At 39.6% G+C, this 22,069-nt stretch overlaps 2 pseudogenes; both read right to left on the reverse strand.

Annotated features, from left to right (window-relative positions):
* Positions 1-12,207: 12,207 nt before the first annotated feature.
* On the reverse strand, positions 12,208-12,325 carry LOC145065053 (5S ribosomal RNA; annotated as a pseudogene).
* Positions 12,326-12,770: 445 nt separating this feature from the next.
* On the reverse strand, positions 12,771-12,888 carry LOC145065047 (5S ribosomal RNA; annotated as a pseudogene).
* Between the last annotated feature and the right edge of the window lie 9,181 nt (positions 12,889-22,069).

Consider the following 22,069-nt stretch of genomic DNA (forward strand, 5'->3'; position numbering starts at 1 on the left):
TGAACTTTTCAAAGGCATGTTTCAATCTCGAGTGTGCCCTCCAAGTTTTGTGACTGGGATGCCGAGGATCACAAAACGAGGTGTGAAGTAACCATGCAAATTACTTGGTACCCTTAATGTATTACCCCTCAATTGATGTGCCGGTTAACCACACACACTCCATCGATACTATGATAAACATTAAGTCACCCTTTACCTACCTTGTTAAGTTCAAGTTAGTGTGTCGGTTAACCACACACGCTCCACTAACGACTTAGACAAAGTGTAAAGTGTAATTTCATGGATTAGCACCTTATTCACATTTTTCCTAAAGTAACTAAGATTTGGAATTTAATAAAACATTTAGTTACTTTATAATATTCATCATACTTTTAATGAGAATTTATAAGTCCTTGTCCTACCCGTTCGGCTAACGACCCTCCACCAGTCAAGCAAGCGGTGGGTGAGAGTGGACACCCATTAAGTTGCCATTTTATAGGCAACAACCTTATACCCACCTTATAGACTAGCTTCGTGAATGAGGCGTACTAGCGGTAAGACGACTTTGATCTTATACATATATATATATATATATATATATATATATTATTAACTTATAATATTATAAGTATAAGGGTTGAATTTTAACTTTTTAAAATTCTAAGGGTTGGAACTAATGTTTTTAATATGACTTTACTTGTTCCAAAACTTGAGGGCAAGTTTTGTAAACTTTCAAAACTTTTCATTTCTTGTAACTTATGAGTTAAATAGAGTAATAAAAATGAAGACTCTTCATTTTTCTAACTCTTGTGTTCTTTTAATGGTTTTAATTCAAGTGTGACTCTTGGTTTTCCATAACTTGAGGACAAGTTATGGACTCCATTAAAACACATTATGATCAAGAATTAAACTACCAAGTAGGTTACAAGTAATTCCTATGATCATCTAAATTCATAAGATCAAGAACATGAATATCCATATCAAAGTTTCAAGATCATATGAACACATATAATCATGAAAAATTGATATTAGCCATTGTAAATGGATTAGAACAAACATTACACCATCTAAAACAAGTTTTATAACACCAAAACAGTTTAGGGTAATGTTTCTAGTCCATTTCCAGCAGCAAAAGTCGAAAATATGCATTTTGTGGCTCCTACTCGTCGAGTGCACGAACCTACTCGCCGAGTAGGATGAAGATACACATGAACTCGGCGAGTCCCCCATGGACTCGGCAAGTTCATCAGGCAGACATCAAGTTTTTCGACTTTTTCCAATATTTTGCATCAAGTATCAAACAAACAAGCCTAGGCTCTGATACCACTGATGGGTTTTGAGCAATCTAACATTTCCTAAGTGTACATGCAACCCTAATAAACCTTGGATCTATGTTTGTCTAAGATACATGCAAATAATTATTTTTCCAAGGTTCATATCCTAACTAGCATGGCATGGGGAACATGATTCAAATAAAGCTAGTAGAAATACTTACCTTGTAGTTGTAGTTGATTCCTTGGAGTTTTAGAGCCTAACACCAATAGTGTGGATGCCTCAAATGGAAATCACAAATCACCACAAACTTGGAACTTTGAGAGAATAGTCACTACTATCTTGAAATCGGCCATCTTGCTTTACTCACCTCAACTAGTGTATTTTAAGAACCAAAGCCTCCTTTATATAGTGTGGTGGATTAGGGTCACATCCATGTAAACCCTAATACCCATGTCTCTTCATTTCCATGAGATCCATGGGTTAAAGCTCCATGGAGTATCCATGGACTTTCCATGCAAGCCTAGCCCATTCCAAATAAGCATTAGCCCACACTATATAAATGTAGAAGCCCATATTTAATTAGTAATACTTTTGATCTCTAAATTAATCCTAGATTAATTATAGATCAATACTAATTAAATAATACGATCTTATATTAATATATTAGAACTTATAATATATTAATAAATCATAACTTATACTATTCTCAAAAGATTATCCATAAATTGTTCGGGTGAAGTGCAACCCAAATGGACCATGCCGGGTTAGGTCAAGCACATACCAAATATAGTTATGGACTTAGACACTATATCCAACACTTACCACCTTTTCACATCCAATAGAAAACCCTAAGCGATCTGATCCCATTTTGAGTGTGTGAGGCTAAAAGAGTGTTTTTGGTGCATTTGTTGAAGAAGCTTGAAGTTTGAGTAGCTTGGAACAGGAAGGAGCTTGTAGATCCAACATCTACATCGTTTTGGCTTCCATTTGAAGGTAACAAGCTGCTACCTTGATCATTCTAGTGTAAGGGTTTAAGACCATTTTTAGCATATTTTTGGTTCATTTCTGGTATTGGGCATGATTTGAAGTTGTAACTTCAGATCTGGACTCCTTTAGGTCCTCATAGTCATAAAGTTATCGAATTTATCAAGCTTTGGCCCTTCTCTTTGGCTTAAACCTCTTCTTTAGCTTGGTTTTGGCATTTAAGGTCTTGCATGCACATAAAGTTTGCAACTTTATGTGGTAACCATGCCCTAGGAGGCTAGATCTATAATTTGGAGCCTTGGTTTTGCTTAAATGCGTTAGAATAAGAAAAGGACTGAAGGGACTCAATGATTTGCATGGTCAACTGTGACAACCCGAAGTTCGTTCTGCCATTTGTAACCCTTTCCATTAATAAATTCGTCGTTTTCAAATTCGTTTCCGTTTACGTTATTAAATTAAGTCATTAAATTTGAATCGTTTATTATGACTTAATGGGTGCTCAAACACGTTAATAACATAAGATAATATTCCAAATTAACAATTAGAAAATTTTTAGTTTCGACCATATTGAGTTACGACAACTTTATCGGGTGCGACCAAAAGCATCGTCTAACGTCAGTATCGGCTAGAATTCCACCAGGTCTCAAACCCAACCCCTATATAAAGGTTGAGTGGACAACTTTTGAAGACTTTTGCCCATCTCACAACTTTCTCTCACTACTCTCTCTCTAGAACTCGAAATTGGTCCAAAAATCCTCATTTCAAGCTTCATTTTGGTAAGGAATCTATCCTAGCATGTTTCTAAGCTTGTTTATCTTTCAAATTTGTGTTTAAATCACTCAAAAACACCATGAACATATGTTTACGGTTTGGGGACCCTCCCAAAACTGTGAACTCCTCTAAAGGGGGGTTTTGAAGCCCCAAAACCCCTCCAAACCTCTTCTAGTGCTTAGATATGGCTTAGAAACTTGCATGCAAGAGCTTAGGACCCCAAAATCGCACCAAATGAGGCATGGACATGAGTTTACGGTCCAAGAACATGCTTCGAACGTAAACCCTCATTCATAGACCTTAAACACCTTGTTGGGTGTTAGTTTGCCCCTAAACACCTCCAATGAACTTCCATGAGTGCATAGAACATTAAAACCCTTCAAGAAATGAACCAAATCATACACAAATGGGACAAACTTGAGTTTACGGTCCAAGAACATTCTTAGACCGTAAACTCATCTCCTTAGACCATAAAATCTTCAAATGGGTGTTAAAGTGCCTTTAACACCTTGTATGACTTGGAATTGAACCTAGAACCTTGTATGCTTAACCTTCAATCACTAAAACCCATGAATCTTGGACAAACATGAGTTTACGGTTGTAAACTCATGTGTTTAAGGTAGTAAACTCCCAAGAACATCTTCATAGACCATAAACTACTTTTCCAAGGTCAATTCAAGTCCCAAACACTTCCTAAACCATAGAACCAACCCTAGAACCTTCCTTTGTGCATTGTAATTGACCTAAGACCACCAAAACACATTGAAACATGTCACACAAGAGTTTACGGTTGTAAACTCATAGTTTACTGCCGTAAACCCCTCAAATGGTCCTTAGGTTGTTCAATTCTCATTCAAAAGCCTTGAAACCAAGTCTAGCATCAATCCACTAGTGTTATAAGACCATTTAGCAACCAAGAACACCCCACCATGAGTTTACGGCCGTAAACTCATGGGGAATGGGTCATTTGGACCGTAAACTCCCAAAGGAGTTTACTCTTGGGGAGTAAACTCCATATCCAAACCACACTCGTCCATAGATGCTACCCGGGTCACTCCAAACACTTGGATTGAAGTGTTTTCACGTCTAGAAGTGTTTACTATTATCTAATTAGTGGTTTGAAGTCTAATTAGATACATTTGTGTACCATTCCATATTACATAGGAACATCGCGCGTTATCAAGCCCCGAACTGACACTTAGCATCCAAATCGACTCGTTTTCTCGACTGGTGAGTTTATACCCTTACCCTTTTTCAGTGTTTTTCAATGTTTTCAGGGGGAGAATACAAGCAAAAGTACAAGAATATCTTGTAATCAAAGTATTTATTACATTTAAACTGTTTGATATTAACATGCTTTTAACAATGGAAAACAACATTAACAAAACATTAAACTATTTGTGAAACTCTTATAAACTGTTATGTTTTATATTTCACAAATGAATAGTTTCATATCATTATTGTTAAAAGCAACATATTGATACATTTGATTTGTCCTCGGTAACACTCCACAGAGATACGCGAGTGGAGGATTCATTGTTTTTCTGTATTATTACTAGTAAATTTTTTATTCCTATAAATTGGAGACACGTCCTCGGAAACACTCCACAGAGATACGCAAGTGGAGGACCGCCTCCGTAACCAGAATCTCTTAGATAGGGAGCGTGACTTGAGTGTATAGATCTATACGGGGCTGACTACCCCACACCTAGCTGCTAGCTACCGTCGAACCGAAAGGTTCAAGGGTGACGAAAGTCATAAAGTGATGTGGACTACATATTGCCATATTTAGTCTATAGTATGGTTATGGAACTTGCAATTTAGATAACAGAGATTTACCTGTTAGTAATAATGGGTTAGTAATTTGTTTACTTTATATTTATTAGTTTTATGTGCATGTTAAAACTAATACACTTCACAAGGATAACCAGGTTTTCAGTATACATCTTTTACATTACATTTCAGATCGGTAATCAACTTTTAGGAAAATATGGGATTTTCCTGGGATAACAAGTGTTCATAACCAGATTTGTGTAATAAAGCAGATAACCAAAATTTACATGTAAGAAAATATGGGATTTTCTTGGATTCGTAACTTTTTCAGAAACCAAAAGGAAACTTGTTCATTTTTCAGAAAACAAAACCGCTTATGAACTCACCAGCGTTATGCTGATTTTCAAACTGCTTGTATTCTCAGGTCCACATTAGACAGGTACCCAGTGATCCCTTTTTGGCAAAGACGGAGTGCGTAGAAGATGCGTCCTTACTTTTGTTCATATATACATATGTATAACAACTGTAATACTTGGTTTTTTAAACAAATGTAAATTTTAATATGTAACGTAATGTTTGTTTACTTCGCTTACTATGTACATTGGTTGTGATACATACATGAAGTCACCTCCGCCCCGGAACGTTTCCGCCCTGGGTTTCGGGGTGTGACATCAACTCGATGAGTCAGATGAAGATTGTCCGTTTTTGGTTTCTGCACGGACTCGGCAAATCAGTGAGATGAATCGAAGAGTTGGTCAGCGTTTTCCTGACATTATGGATACTACATGGACTCGACGAGTTGTCTGGAAACTCGGTGAGTTAACTGGGGAATTCGCGACTTTCTGAGTTCTGAAGGAACTCAGCGAGTATATATAGTGCACTCGTCGAGTTGGATCAACATGGACTGTTGACCTTGAGTGTTGACTTTGACTTTGACCAAGGGTTGACCAGTTTGACTTATGAGGGTACTTTGGTAATTTGGGTATTTATGGAAGTGGGCCATTGGTGGTTATAGGTGTTGGTGTTTGGAGCCGTGTTTCGGGAGTTTGATATTTCAGTTCCGATTGAAATTATGAGGTGAGTTGTCCTCACTATACTAACAGGGTCGAAGACACCAATGCTGACCATTTTCGGATTTGTATCCAGGTTTATTGCATGTTGATATGCTTAGTGACCTGTTAGTTCGGTATCCTGGTATATAGGATGATGCTATATTAGTGTCCTGTTAGGTTGGTATCCTGGTATATAGGATGATGCTATCATTAGTGATCTGTTATATCAGTCTGATTGTTTGTATATGCTAGCATTGTTATTTATGTGTTGATTGTGTTTGGGGGTGGATTGAGGTGGACCTGCTTTGTGTTGTAGGCCAACATACCCAGGGCGATCCGGATAGACTACAAGCCCGGTAGAGCATATTAGTCAGGACGAATGGTTGGAGAACGGTCCAGACAGGTTGAAGGCCCGAGTGGGCGGACCAGACATACTGAAGGTTCTGAGAGTGGGCCAGATAGACTGCAAGCCCGTTGAGGGCAATCCAGTCTTTCTGTAGACTCCATATGCATGTTGTTTATTTGCTATGATATGATTATGATTGTATGACGTTTGTATTTTGGGGGAACTCACTAAGCTTCGAGCTTACAATTTTAGATTTTGTTTCAGGTACTTCAGATGATCACAGGAAGGCGAAGGCGTGATCGTTAGGGGTGTTCGTTTGGATGGATATGTTCGATCTGATCCAATTAAGTAAATCCAAATTGATTTTGGTTTTCAAAATATGTATCCGAATTGTCCAAACTAAATTCAAATCCGATCCAATTACAATTCGGTTGGATCTGTTTTTATAATTCAGCTTTCAAAAGGCATAACATTTTAAAATAACCTATAATTATAATATTATCCAATTTTTACAGAAGAAGCAAAAACAAATTATTTAGTTGTATTTTAAAATTTATAAACAACTATTGAGAAGGTATATTACAATTTAATATAATAGATAACTTTTTTTGAGAGAAAATGCATATTAATTATTTTATTACGTGAAGCCTTTTAAACTTTTTTGAAAAAAAATAAAAAAAATTAATAAATAATTAAAGATATTATAAAAATAAATAAATAATAAATTGTTACTCGGTTTTTCTGGACTATTTAGTTCTTATTTTATAAACCAAAACCAATCCGAAATTCAAAATAATAATGTAACGCCTATGTTTCTGAGCTTGTCATTAATGTTGATGTAATAGTCTAGGTTAACCTTTGTAACCCAATTTGAAATAATAAAAATGTATTATTTGTGAGTTATGTGAATTATGTTTGTATTTTCTTAATTATTATAATTTAATGAATTAAGAATAAAATGAGCGTCAAAATTTAAGTGTAAAATAAACTCGATATCTTTGCATAAAGTTGTAGTGGCCGAAACGAAGTTTCCGAATATATATAGAACGCCCAAATCTGACTTCGTATGAGGAAGTTATGATTTTCTGAAGTTTCGACTTGGCAGTATGCAGCCCGACTACTCGATTTGAGATCGAGCGGTTTTTAGCCGAAACAATCTAAACGACAATTGAAGATCTCGTTGTTAGTAGCGAAACGATGAAAAGTTAGGCGATAACGGACGTTGGACGAAGAAGTTATGAATTTATAACGAAGTTTTTCTGTACCGGCCTTCTAAAATAAAATAATAAAAAATAAAAGTCAAAATTAGCCGACGGAGTCTAAATGAAAGTTGTAGAGTATGGTCTGACCTACGTGTGGATATAAAGAATGTCGAAAACGGAGCTCGTATGCGAAAGTTACGCAATTTAGAAGTTTGACGAGTCAAATTACGTCGAGCGTAATTTGAGTACGCCTAGCGTACTATGAGGGATGCAACTTGTCTGACCAATACTCGAGTGCCACTAATTGACGCATGTAGTGACGTCAAAGTACGCCCAGTGTAACCTAATTACGCCCAACGTACTGAGTACGCGCATCATACCTGGAAATTACGCCCAGCGTAATCCCAGACCCAGCAGCCTATAAATAGAAACCGAGATCACCCATTTTCTCTTGTTCAAACTCTTTCTTCTCTCTAGTTTTTGCCTCGATTTGCGTGCCAATCATATCCTGAAGCCCCGGTATCATTCCCGAGCCTCGAAGCAAGATCCGAAGCCCCGAGGATCCCAAGAAGTGAGATTTCCAAGCTGAAGCCCTGCCCGCGAGGAGCCTGGTTTTTGTGAAGATCTTCTAGATCTACAGAGAAACACTACTTCTGCAAGCCGTAGTGCTGCCCGATCATCTTCGGATCAGGTGAGTGTATAGTCCCTTTCAATACGCGATATTATACTAGTTTTTGCCTCGATTTGCGTGCCAATCATATCCAGAAGCCCCGGTATCATTCCCGAGCCTCGAAGCAAGATCCGAAGCCCCGAGGATCCCAAGAAGTGAGATTTCCGAGCCTAAGCCTTGCCCGCGAGGAACCTGGTTTTTGTGAAGATCTTCTAGATCTACGGAGAAACACTACTTCTGCAAGCCGTAGTGCTGCCCGATCATCTTCGGATCAGGTGAGTGTATAGTCCCTTTCAATACGCGATATTATACAAGTAATCCTTGAACGTATTTAAGAATACGGGAAGTGAGTGTGTAGTCATTTTCTTCTAACACATTATTATGAAGTATTTTATACGAAATACGTGTTACGTGTATACTTTGTTGATTATATGTGTGAATGTATATTCACTTTCTTCTATCTCATAGATCTGATTTATTCTCTATGAAATACATGTTATGTGTGTGTGCCTCATCTGTTATGTGGAAAAATGTATTGATCGAGCATGCTATAAAGGTTTTAAACTATGTACAAAAATGTATATTTTATCTACTAATTAATTGGGTAGAACATGGGTAGATAGTTGGTGTGTAATAAACAGATGAGAGGCCTCGATGTTGTTGGTGTTACTCTAGTCATTCAGCAAAGTATGGATGACGACCACGGACCATTCTAGATATTCCTGTGGAACACTAGCAGGCTCATAACCTGTAGGTGTTGTGAACGATGTGTTCACGGGTGTACTCTATCCCCCACATGGTTTCCTTTAGGATATTTATTGCTAAGGAATCCCCTTTGTAGTAATGTCCGTCCCGATGAAAATCCTAAATTAAGTTCCTTATAATAGATGTTGTTTTAGGGACGTAAAGTGAGGATAACGGGAATGGGTAATCGGGTTATTGTTGATTGTTGAAATTAATATAATTATTTATTGTGGGTTGAAAACCCTGTATGCTCACCAGGCTCTCAAGCCTGACCCACTCAGTTTATTTGTATTACAGGAAGTGGCGCAAGGGCATAAGATGGATGAATCTGATGGGTTTTAGCCATAAGAACTTTCCTATGTGCGCATGCAAAACCCTAATGCTTGGATCTAGGCTTTCTAATTAAACATGCTTTGAATCCAAGACTTCTAATGACTAATTAGGTATAAGAACAATACTAAATCAGATCTAGAATCATACCTTTGAATCTCTTGTTTGATCTTGTTGTCTTGGAGCTCTAGAGTCATAATTGTCACTCCTCTAATGGCTTACAAACACCAAATAGCAAGGAGGATGATTTGAGAGAGAGGAGAGGGGAGGAATTCGGACAGGGTTTCTCTACTTTAGATCAATTGCCGATTTCCCTTTGCCGTAGGGTCTATTTATACTTGTAGACTCTTACAGCTTAAACCCTAATTGGATAATCTTCTCTTAAAGCAATCCAAATCCATTCCTTAGATAGCCTTGGACGATTTTAAGCTATCCTTAGCTTCTAGAATTCGTCCAACCCCTATCCAATATGGATTTACAGTGTAAAGTTTAACTATCAAACAATTGACAGTTTATACCCTCTTATTTAATTAATCTCTTTAAGTCACAAAATTAATACCAATTAATTTATGACTTATATTAATCAAATAACAATATTATTATTCTTTATATTATTCTCATAATATATTAATAATATTTATTCTCTTAATAAATCATCCTATCAAGTTGCTATGGTGAAGGCAACCCAAAAGGACCATGCACAACCGGGTCAAATACTTGCCTAATATAGTTGCAGCCTTAGACACTATTCCAACAGTCTCCCACTTGGATAAGTATAGTAACTATATGCACAAGTACAATTCGATTTGCAATCGTAGCTCTCAAAGACGCAGTCAAACTCTGATCTAATCAATTTTGTCCTTTAGATAAGGGATCGTACAGTCCTCTGTTAGATATCATGCTGACAATTCTATGGAATGATTAGTCAAGCATTTAGGTTTCTCGATCTCTGATTTATTTGACATAGAACTTAATCGAACACATCAATTCATTTCTGACCGGGCCCAACACATAAGTCAAATCAAATCATCGAGCGGCCGAGATATCGCTTTCAACCTCTTGGGATAAAAGTTACAGATAAACTTCGACTTATATGCATTTACTTATTCATTAATCAACTATACACAACAATGCCTTTTATGACACCGAGTTACTGATGCGTTTTCGCATTATCAATGTACAATCAATTAACAAATAACAAACCATATATCTAGGTTTTAAGACTATATGATATTATCGTCTTGCGATCACCCTTTTATATCATATTCCATAAGGTGATTCCAGCAAGTGCGGGTTTGTTCCAATGCTCAAAGCCAGTTCATAAGCACTCATGAATGTCGTAGCAACCCTTTGCTATGTCTAATACTATTTAGACAATTCACGACAATCTTCATTCATATCTACTTCCAACATATGAACGATTGTGGACAATTTGAATAATTAAACTCAATTATTCTGGAAGTCAAAACATGCAAAATGAAACAATAGTTAAACAATTAACATAAGATAGTAACATTACTCATAAATAAAACTCCTTTATTTAATCATCAAATGTTAATTACATTTATCTATTACACGTTTCTACTACTATCTAATCTATGCTAACATCATCGTTCAGCCCAATACTCCTAGCATGCTGCAAGTGCTTAACCCTACTCAGTCCCTTTGTAAGCGGATCTGCTGGGTTATCTTCTGATGATATCCTCTTCACTACGAGTTGTCCTTCTTCTACACGATGTCTAATAAAGTGATATTTTCTGTCGATATGTCATGATCTACCATGATCTCTCGGTTCCTTGGTCAAGGCAACTGCTCCTTCATTATCACAGAAAATCTCCATGGGCTCCTTTATGGCAGGTACAACTCCAAGATCACCGATGAAGTTCTTTAGCCATATTGCCTCCTTCGAGGCTTCGCTCGCTGCAATGTACTCTGATTCGCACGTTGAATCATCTACGGTTTCTTGCTTGGAACTTTTCCAAGTCACTGCTCCTCCATTCATGGTAAAGACCCATCCCGACTGCGAACGGTAGTTGTCCCTGTCGGTCTGAAAACTGGCGTCACTATACCCTCTCACCTTCAAGTCATCACTCCCTCCGAGGACTAAGAATCATTCCTTCGTCCTCCGAAGGTACTTAAGGATATTCTTCACTATAACACCCCCTCCGGCACGTATCACAATATTGTCCACTTTGGGCCACTCGACACGAGGACTTCATAGGGGGTCACCCATCCTGGTACTACTCCCACCCGAGCACGCTTAACTGCAGAGTTCTTATGGGATATGCTGCCCTCACGACTTTAAAACGCGTTGTTATAGGGAAGATATCCACACACCTTATAAGGAATGCTTAGTTCTCCTTCCCAGCCGATGTGGGATCAGATCTAACCCCCTTTCACCCCCCATTATAGGGTTCGACGTCCGGCACGTATCACAATATTGTCCACTTTGGGCCACTCGACACGAGGACTTCATAGGGGGTCACCCATCCTGGTACTACTCCCACCCGAGCACGCTTAACTGCAGAGTTCTTATGGGATATGCTGCCCTCACGACTTTAAAACGCGTCGTTATAGGGAAGGTATCCACACACCTTATAAGGAATGCTTAGTTCTCCTTCCCAGCCGATGTGGGATCAGATCTAACCCCCTTTCACCCCCCATTATAGGGTTCGACGTCCCCGTCGAACACATCGACCCGTGCCCTAGCTTTGATACCATTTTTAACACCCCCCTCTGGCACGTATCACAATATTGTCCGCTTTGGGCCACTCGACATGAGGACTTCCCAGGGGGTCACCCATCCTGGTACTACTCCCGCTCGAACATGCTTAACTGCAGAGTTCTTATGGGATCTGCTGCCCTCACGGCTTTAAAACGCGTTGTGATAGGGAAGGTATCCACACCCCTTATAAGGAATGCTTAGTTCTCCTTCCCAGCCGATGTGGGATCAGATCTAACCCACTTTCACCCCCCATTATAGGGTTCGACGTCCCTGTCGAACACATCGACCCATGCCCCTAGCTCTGATACCATTTGTAACACTCACTGCGGCACGTATCACAATATTGTCTGCTTTGGGCCACTCGACACGAGGACTTCCCAGGGGGTCACCCATCCTGGTACTACTCCCGCCCGAGCACGCTTAACTGCAGAGTTCTTATGGGATCTGCTGCCCTCACGGCTTTAAAACGCGTTGTTATAAGGAAGGTATCCACACACCTTATAAGGAATGCTTAGTTCTCCTTCCCAGCCGATGTTGGATCAGATCTAACCTACTTTAATTTGTAACACCCCCCTCTGGCATGTATCACAATATTGTCCGCTTTGGGCTACTTGGCACGAGGACTTCCCAGGGGGTCACCCATCCTGGTACTACTCCCGCCCGAGCACGTTTAACTGCAGAGTTCTTATGGGATCTGCTGCCCTCATGGCTTTAAAACACATTGTTTTAGGGAAGGTATCCACACACCTTATAAGGAATGCTTAGTTCTACTTCCCAGCCGATGTGGGATCAGATCTAACCCACTTTCACCCCCCATTATAGGGTTTGACGTCCCCGTCGAACACATCGACCCGTGCCCTGGCTCTGATACCATTTTAACACCCCCCTCTGGCACGTATCACAATATTGTCCGCTTTGGGCCACTCGGCACGAGGACTTCCCAGGAGGTCACCCATCCTGGTACTACTCCCGCCCGAGCACGCTTAACTGCAGAGTTCTTATGGGATCTGCTGCCTTCACGACTTTAAAACGCGTTGTGATAGGGAAGGTATCCACACCCCTTATAAGGAATGCTTAGTTCTCCTTCCCAGCCGATGTGGGATCATATCTAACCCACTTTCACCCCCCATTATAGGGTTCGATGTCCCCGTCGAACACATCGACCCATGCCCCTAGCTCTGATACCATTTGTAACACTCACTGCGGCACGTATCACAATATTGTCCGCTTTGGGCCACTCGGCACGAGGACTTCCCAGGGGGTCACCCATCCTGGTACTACCCCCGCTCGAGCACGCTTAACTGCAGAGTTCTTATGGGATCTACTGCCCTCACGGCTTTAAAACGCGTTGTTATAAGGAAGGTATCCACACACCTTATAAGGAATGCTTAGTTCTCCTTCCCAGCCGATGTGGGATCAGATCTAACCTACTTTAATTTGTAACACCCCCCTCTGGCACGTATCACAATATTGTCCGCTTTGGGCTACTTGGCACGAGGACTTCCCAGGGGGTCACCCATCCTGGTACTACTCCCGCCCGAGCACGTTTAACTGCAGAGTTCTTATGGGATCTGCTGCCCTCACGACTTTAAAACGCATTGTTTTAGGGAAGGTATCCACACACCTTATAAGGAATGCTTAGTTCTACTTCCAGCCGATGTGGGATCAGATCTAGCCCATTTTCACCCCCCATTATAGGGTTCGACGTTCCCGTCGAACACATCGACCCGTGCCCTGGCTCTAATACCATTTGTAACACCCCCCTCTGGCACGTATCACAATATTGTCCGCTTTGGGCCACTCGGCATGAGGACTTCCCAGGAGGTCACCCATCCTGGTACTACTCCCGCCCGAGCACGCTTAACTGCAGAGTTCTTATGGGATCTGCTGCCCTCACGACTTTAAAATGCGTTGTGATAGGGAAGGTATCCACACCCCTTATAAGGAATGCTTAGTTCTCCTTCCCAGCCGATGTGGGATCAGATCTAACCCACTTTCACCCCCCATTTTAGGGTTCGACGTCCCCGTCGAACACATCGACCCATGCCCCTAGCTCTGATACCATTTGTAACACCCCCCTCTGGCACGTATCACAATATTGTCCGCTTTGGGCCACTCGGCACGAGGACTTCCCAGGGGGTCACCCATCCTGGTACTACTCCCGCCCGAACATGCTTAACTGCAGAGTTCTTATGGGATCTACTGACCTCACGGCTTTAAAACGCGTTGTGATAGGGAAGGTATCCACACACCTTATAAGGAATGCTTAGTTCTACTTCCCAACCGATGTGGGATTAGATCTAACCCACTTTTAATTGTAACGCCCGTAGATTAGGGCTAGTCAATTTAGAGACGATAGGCGTCAAAATTGAATTTTTGATGAAAGATTATTTAGAATGAATAATCTTAACTAAGTTGTAGTATATGTTACAAGGATTCCGTACATATATAAAACGCCAAAATCTGACTTTGTATGAGGAAGTTATGATTTTCTGAAGTTTCGACTTAGTGATATGCAGCCTGAAATACTCGATTTGAGATCGAACGGTTTTTAGTCGAAACAATCTAAACGAGAATCAAAGATCTCGTTGTTGGTATCGAAGCGATGAATAGTTAGGCAAGAACGGACGTCAAACGAAGAAGTTATGAATTTATAACGAAGTTTTCCTGTCCGGGCCTACTAAAAAAATAAATAATAAAAATAAAGTCAAAATTAGCCGACGAAGTCTAAACGAAAGTTGTAGAGCGTAGTCTCACCTACGCGTGGATATAAAGAACGTCGAAACGGAGTTCGTACGAAGAAGATATGAATTTTCGAAGTTTATTAAATAATTAATAATTAAATTTAATTATTAAATCTCGGTATTATCCGAAGACGAGTCATCGGACTCATCCGAAGTATGCCCCGCGTACTAGCCTACGCCCCGCGTACACCGAGGTATGTCGACATTCGCACTCGAGTATTTCGGATACGTAAGCCATGACGATCCGAGGCGTACGCCTCGCGTACTCCGAGGTTCCAGCCTCTATAAATAGGATCCGAAGGCAGCCGACTCCTTTGCTATCTTTCTCTCTTCTCTCTCCCGTTTTACCTCGGTTTGCGTGCCAGAAGTACCCCAAAGCCCCAGTAATATTCCCGAGTCCCGAAGCAAGTTTCGAAGCCCCGAAGATCCCGAGAAGTGCGATTCCCGAGCCGAAGCTCTGTCCGCGAGAAGTTCGATTTTTGTGAAGATCTTCCAGATCTACCGAAGAATACTACTTCTACAAGCCGTAGTGCTGTCCGATCATCTTCTAATCAAGTGAGTGTGTGGTTACTTTTTTCTAACGCATAAATACGAAGTATTTTATACGAAATACGTGTTATGTGTATATTTTGTTGTTATATGTGTGAATGTATATTCACTTTCTTCTACCGCATAGATATGAAGTATTTGCTATGAAGTACGTGCTAGGTGTTTGTGAGACGAAATAATAAGTATTTTTGAACTCAATGTGTTCATTAGGTATTTTTGAACTCTACGTGTTCACTTGGTGTTTGAACTCAATGTGTTCATTAGTTATTTCCGAACTCTATGTGTTCACTTGGTATTTTTGGACTCAATGTGTTCATTAGGTATTTTTGAACTCTACGTGTTCACTTGGTGTTTGAACTCAATGTGTTCATTATTTATTTCCGAACTCTATGTGTTCACTAGGTTTTTTTGGACTCAATGTGTTCATTAGGTATTATTGAACTCTACGTGTTCACTTGGTGTTTGAACTCAATGTGTTCATTAGTTATTTCCGAACTCTATGTGTTCACTTTGTATTTTTTGACTCAATGTGTTCATTAAGTATTTTTGAACTAGATGTGTTCACTTGGTGTTGTTGAACTGAGTGTGTTCACTAAGTGTTTTAGAACTAAGTATTCACCAGATGTTTTGAATTAATTGTTCACTAGGAGTGTTAGAACTAGGTGTTTGTTAAGTATGTTGAACTAAGTGTTTACCAATCGTAATTTGTGGACCTTGGCAGTGGTGGACTTTGTGTCAATTCCTTAGGTCAATCCTTAGGAATAAATGGATAAAGGATAGTTGATTCTTAGGGTAAATCCTTAATAAATAAAGGAGATAATGGGAATGAGTATTTGGGTTGATTGTTTGATAATTCAATATAATGAATGTATTATTGTGGGTTGAAAACCCTACATGCTCACCAGGCTCCCAAGCCTGACCTACTCAGTTTTCTTTGCATTACAAGTAATGGCAAAAGAGTATAAATGGGTGGACTTGACAAGAGATTTTGGATTATAGATCAGTAGTTATAAATAACTGTTGTAAGGTCTATTTTATATTGTTTATGCTTTTGGTCTGTATCGGAACATGACATCCCGAATATTGTTAATTAATGAAAACGCATCTCTTGATGAAATGCTTTGATAAACTTTATTTTGTCATATTTTGTTTTGGGAACAAATTCCGCAACTCTTTTAAATCAAAAGGATTTACTCTGAAATTATTTTAAAAGCATAAATGAAACCGGTCTTTTCTGGCCGTGATTTTGGGGATGTCACATTCACCGCAATCCAATGGGCTCTGCCAGGGTTTCCTTGATATCTACTAACCATGCTCAAAGCAAAGGCTACATCAGGGCGAGTACAATTCGTAGCGTACATGATTGAGCCAACTACGGAAGCGTATGGTACTCGGCTCATTTATGCTATTTCAGCTTCGGTACTCGGACTTTGAGTCTTACTCAACTTGGCATTACTTTGTATCGGTAATTCTCCCTTCTTTGAGTTTTCCATACTAAAACGTTTTAGTACCTTCTCTAAGTAAGTGTTCTGACTAAGTCCAATTAGTCTCTTACTTCTTTCTCTTACTATCCTTATTCCCAAAATGTAAGAAGCCTCTCCGAGGTCCTTCATAGCAAAGCACTTCCCGAGCCAGGACTTAACTTCCTGCAGAGTCGGGATGTCGTTTCCTATGAGTAATATGTCATCGACATATAGAACGAGGAAGCTTACTATACTCCCACTGACTTTGACATATACACATGATTCATCTTCGCTTTGTACAAATCCAAACTCTTTGACTTTCTCATCGAAGCAAAGATTCCATTTGCGAGACACTTGCTTAAGTCCATAAATGGACTTCTCAAGCTTACACACCCTATTCGGATGCTTCGGATCCACAAACCCCTCTGGCTGAGCCATGTAAACATCCTCAGCCAACTTTCCGTTAAGAAAAGCGGTCTTGACATCCATTTGCCAAATCTCATAATCATGAAATGCGGCAATAGCTAGAATCACTCTAATAGATTTTATCTTCGCAACTGGTGAGAAGGTCTCATCATAGTCAACTCCGGGAGTTTGAGTAAAGCCCTTCGCGACCAATCGCGCTTTATATGTGTGTACGTTTCCATCCATGTCGGTCTTCTTCTTGAAGATCCACTTGCACCCAACGGTCTTACGTCCGGGAACATTATCGACCAAATTCCAAACTTGGTTATCATACATGGATTGGATCTCGATATCCATTGCCTCTTTCCATTTTGCAGACTCCGGGCCTGCCATGGCTTCCTTATAGCTATTAGGTTCATCAAGATTTATTAGTGTACCATCACTAATATACGTGTCCCCTTCGGTAGTAATATGAAAACCATAGAACTGGGGTTGAACTCTAACTTTATCGGAACGTCTAAGAGGTAGGGATTCGTCAATCGGTTCAACCGGAGTTTCCTCCTCGGGTTGAGTGCCAGCGGTAGAGGTTCCTTCATCTATCGACTCTTGAATCTCTTCAAGTTCGATTTGCCTCCCACTGTCTCCTTGGCTTATGAGTTCTCGCTCTCGGAAAACTCCTCTCCTCGCAACGAAGACAACATTGTCCTTCGGTCTATAGAAGAGATATCCAAAGGATTTCTGCGGGTAGCCGATGAAAATACATCGCTCACTTTGAGGTTCGAGCTTGTCGTGAGTATCTCGTCTTACGAAAACCTCGCAACCCCAAACCTTGATATGTGCTAACGAGGGAGCTTTCCCTGTCCACATCTCGTGAGGTGTTTTGGCAACCTTCTTATTAGGGACTCGGTTAAGGATATGGGCGGCAGTCTCTAAGGCATACCCCAAAAAAAGAGATTGGTAGTGAAGCACGACTCATCATAGAGCGAACCATATCCAATAAGGTTCGATTATGCCTTTCTGCCACACCATTCAACTGCGGTGTCCTAGGAGGCGTCAATTGTGAAACTATTCCACACTCCTTGAGATAATCGAGAAATTCAAGACTTAGGTACTCTCCTCCTCGATCGGATCGAAGCATCTTGATTTTCCTGCCCAATTGATTTTCCACTTCATTCTTGAACTCTTTGAACTTTTCAAAGGTTTCTGACTTTTGCTTGATTAAATAGATATACCCATATCTACTATAGTCATCGGTAAAAGTCACGTAGAAGCGGTTCCCATCCTTCGTTGTTGATCTAAACGGCCCACATACATCGGTATGTATTAGGTCCAATAGACCCTCACCCCTTTCACACGTGCTCGTGATGGGTGATTTAGTCATCTTTCCAAGCAAACAAGACTCGCATGTGTCATCTTCCCTAAGGTCGAATGACTCCAACACTCCATCCTTTTGGAGTTGGGCTATGCGTTTCTTGTTGACATGTCCAAGACGACAATGCCTCAATGATGCTTTATCCACACTAGTGGAAGAATCTATGTTTAAAACATCATTTCCTAAGTTATCAACAATCATAACAGTTTCATAAATTCCATTACATGGTATAGCTTCAAAGTAAAAGACACCATTTAGATAAGCCAAAATAGAACCATTCTCATTATTAAAAGAAAATCTAAAAGCTTGTCTAAATAAACCATGAAATGAAATGATGTTTCTAGCCATTTCTGGCGAATAGCAACAATTGTTCAAATCTAAACATAAATTATTCCTAAGCACTAAAGAATACACTCCAATCTTTTTCACAGGCGACGATCTTCTGTTCCCCATGATTAGATTGATCCTTCCTTGCTCCACATCCCTACTTCTTCTTAGTCCCTGCACATTAGAACAAATGTGATAACCACAACCGGTATCAAGAACCCAAGAAATAGCATGATTAGAATCGTTAGATTTAATTGTGTATATACCTGCGAAAGATGGCTTGATCTTTCCTTGTTTGATGGCTTGCAGGTACTCTGGGCAACTTCTCTTCCAATGTCCTATCTTATGGTAGTGGTGGCACTCTGCCTCCTTTGGGTTAGGGCAGGGCTTAGCAGGATCAACTTTGGTCCCACTAGAAGAGGCACCATCTCGGGCTTTAACCTTGCGATAGTTCTTAGACGAAGCCTTTCTCTTCTTTCCCTTTCCTTGACCAATAGCCAAGACAGGAGCAGCGGGTGGATTGGGAGTTGGTGCAACAGACTTGTCTTTGAAGTTGCTCTCAGCGACCCTCAAGAGACCTTGGAGTTTGCTTAGGGTGACTTCCTCTTTGTTCATGTGGTAGGTCATCCTAAATTGATTGTACATCGGAGGCAAAGAGTGAAGCACCATGTCGATCGCTAAGTCTTCCCCAAAGTCAACATTTAACTTGCGAAGGCGGTCGACATACCTTTGCATCTTTTGCAGGTGCACGGTAAGAGACTCTCCATGACCAATCTTTGAGGAAATCATGTTAGTGAAAATCTCATAACGCTCTTGTCTCGCGTTTTGGTGGTATCTCTACAATAAGTCTTGATGCATCTCGTATGGGTACATGTCCTCGTAGGACTTTTGGAATTCGGAGTTCATGGTGGCTATCATGATGCAATGTACCTTCGTTGCATCGCGCTCATGAGTTTCAAAAGCGGTCATTTCAGCCGGAGTAGCAATTTCAGGGTTAATTTTCTCGAGCTTCTCATCGAGGACATACTCCTTATCCTCATAGTGAGCAATGGTGCAAATGTATCTTATCCATTCACTAAAGTTCGTTCCATCGAAAGTGACCTTTTGACAAAGGCTCATCAATGTGAAAGAACTAGCAGCAGCGTTGTTTGCGTTCGACATCTACAAATAGAAAGGACAAAGATAGATTAGAATATGAATCCCTAATTATCACCCAATAAGAAAAATTAGGGCTAGGATCCAACAACAATATTTACATATTAGAAAAGGGATGTCGTAATCTAACATGCAAATAATATGAAGGTAAGTGAATGACGATTCACTAATTCTCCACCATAAAAAACCTAACTATAAGTCCTAAATGTATTGAGAATTCCTAGGTTCGGATGAGATTCATTGAAACTATTCAATGGCATGTTTAAATCTCGATATGCCTCTCTTGTTTGTGACTGGGATACCGAGGATCACAAAGCGGGTGTGAATTACCATGCAAATTCACATGGTGCCTTCATTGTAACGATCACCTATTTGATGTACCGGTAAACCACACACGCTCCATCGAACTATGATAAACAATGAATCACCCTTTGCCACCTTTGCTTAGAACCAATTAGTGTGCCGGTAAACCACACACGCTCCACTAACTTCTTAGCAAGGGTGCAAAGTGTAATTTCATGGGATTGCATCAATTCACTTTTCCTAAAGTAACTAAGATTGGGAAATTTTAAAAATGTGTAGTTACTTTGTATTACTTATTATACTTTTAATGAGAGGATGAGGTTGCCCTATCCTACCCGTTCGGCTAACGACCCTCCACCGATCAAGCAAGCGGTGGGTGTGAGTGTACACCCATTAAGCGTCATTTTATAGGCTGCAACCTTATACCCACCTTATAGATTGGCTTCGTGAATGAGGCCTACTAACGGTAAGACTAGCATTTTAGTTATACATATATATACATATTATTCTTGTAATATTATATTAGTATAGGGTTGTATTTTAAACTTTTTAAAATCTAGGGTTTGAAATTTAAATTGTGTAAATTAAAACTTTTAATCACAAAATATAAATTTCAAAACTTGAGGACAAGTTTTAAACATTTAAAACATGGAGGATCAAATAACAAATAATTTTAATTAACAATTAATTTCCTAATTATCTATATTTGATTTATTCAAGATTTCTTGTAAGATAATTACCAAATACATCAAAATAATTAATCAATTATCATATAAGGAAATTAAATATTTTATTAGTTGATAAATATCTTTAATTAGATCAAGATTATAGTCATATATATCAAAAAATCGGATTAGGGTTGATCTAATATGATTAAGGTAAGTTTCCATAAGATAATCATGAAGAAATCCCGAATCTGGCCATTCCTGACGCTTGGACTCGCCGAGTGCACCAAGTGACTCGCCGAGTCAGGCCAACTCGCCGAGTCCACTATGGAACTCGCCGAGTCCATGACTCAGAAACACAAAAATTGAATTTTGCAGTTAAGTTTCAAACAAATAAGCAACAATTTAATGAAAACCAAGCTAAGCTCTGATACCACTGATGGGTTTTAGCCATAAGAACTTTCCTATGTGCGCATGCAAAACCCTAATGCTTGGATCTAGGCTTTCTAATTAAACATGCTTTGAATCCAAGACTTCTAATGACTAATTAGGTATAAGAACAATACTAAATCATATCTAGATTCATACCTTTGAATCTCTTGTTTGATCTTGTTGTCTTGGAGCTCTAGAGTCACAATTGTCACTCCTCTAATGACTTACAAACACCAAATAGCAAGGAGGATGATTTGAGAGAGAGGAGAGGGGAGGAATTCGGCCAGGGGTTCTCTACTTTAGATCAATTTCCGATTTCCCTTTGCCATAGGGTCTGTTTATACTTGTAGACTCCTTAAGGGTTACAACTTAAACCCTAATCGGATAATCTTCTCTTAAAGCAATCCAAATCCATTCCTTAGATAGCCTTGGATGATTTTAAGCTATCCTTAGCTTCTAGAATTCATCCAACCCCTATCCAATATGGATTTATAGTCTAAAGTTTAACTATCAAACAATTGACAGTTTATACCCTCTTATTTAATTAATCTCTTTAAGTCACCAAATTAATACCAATTAATTTATGACTTATATTAATCAAATAACAATATTATTATTCTTTATATTATTCTCATAATATATTAATAATATTTATTCTCTCTTAATAAATCATCCTATCAAGTTGCTATGGTGAAGGCAACCCAAAAGGACCATGCACAACCGGGTCAAATACTTGCCTAATATAGTTGCAGCCTTAGACACTATTCCAACAGAATCATCAATTTGTTTTGTTTACAAGTTTG

Source organism: Lactuca serriola, chromosome 7 (assembly GCF_051521515.1).
Source record: "Lactuca serriola cultivar US96UC23 chromosome 7, Lser_US96UC23_V15, whole genome shotgun sequence".
Lineage (NCBI taxonomy): Eukaryota > Viridiplantae > Streptophyta > Magnoliopsida > Asterales > Asteraceae > Lactuca > Lactuca serriola.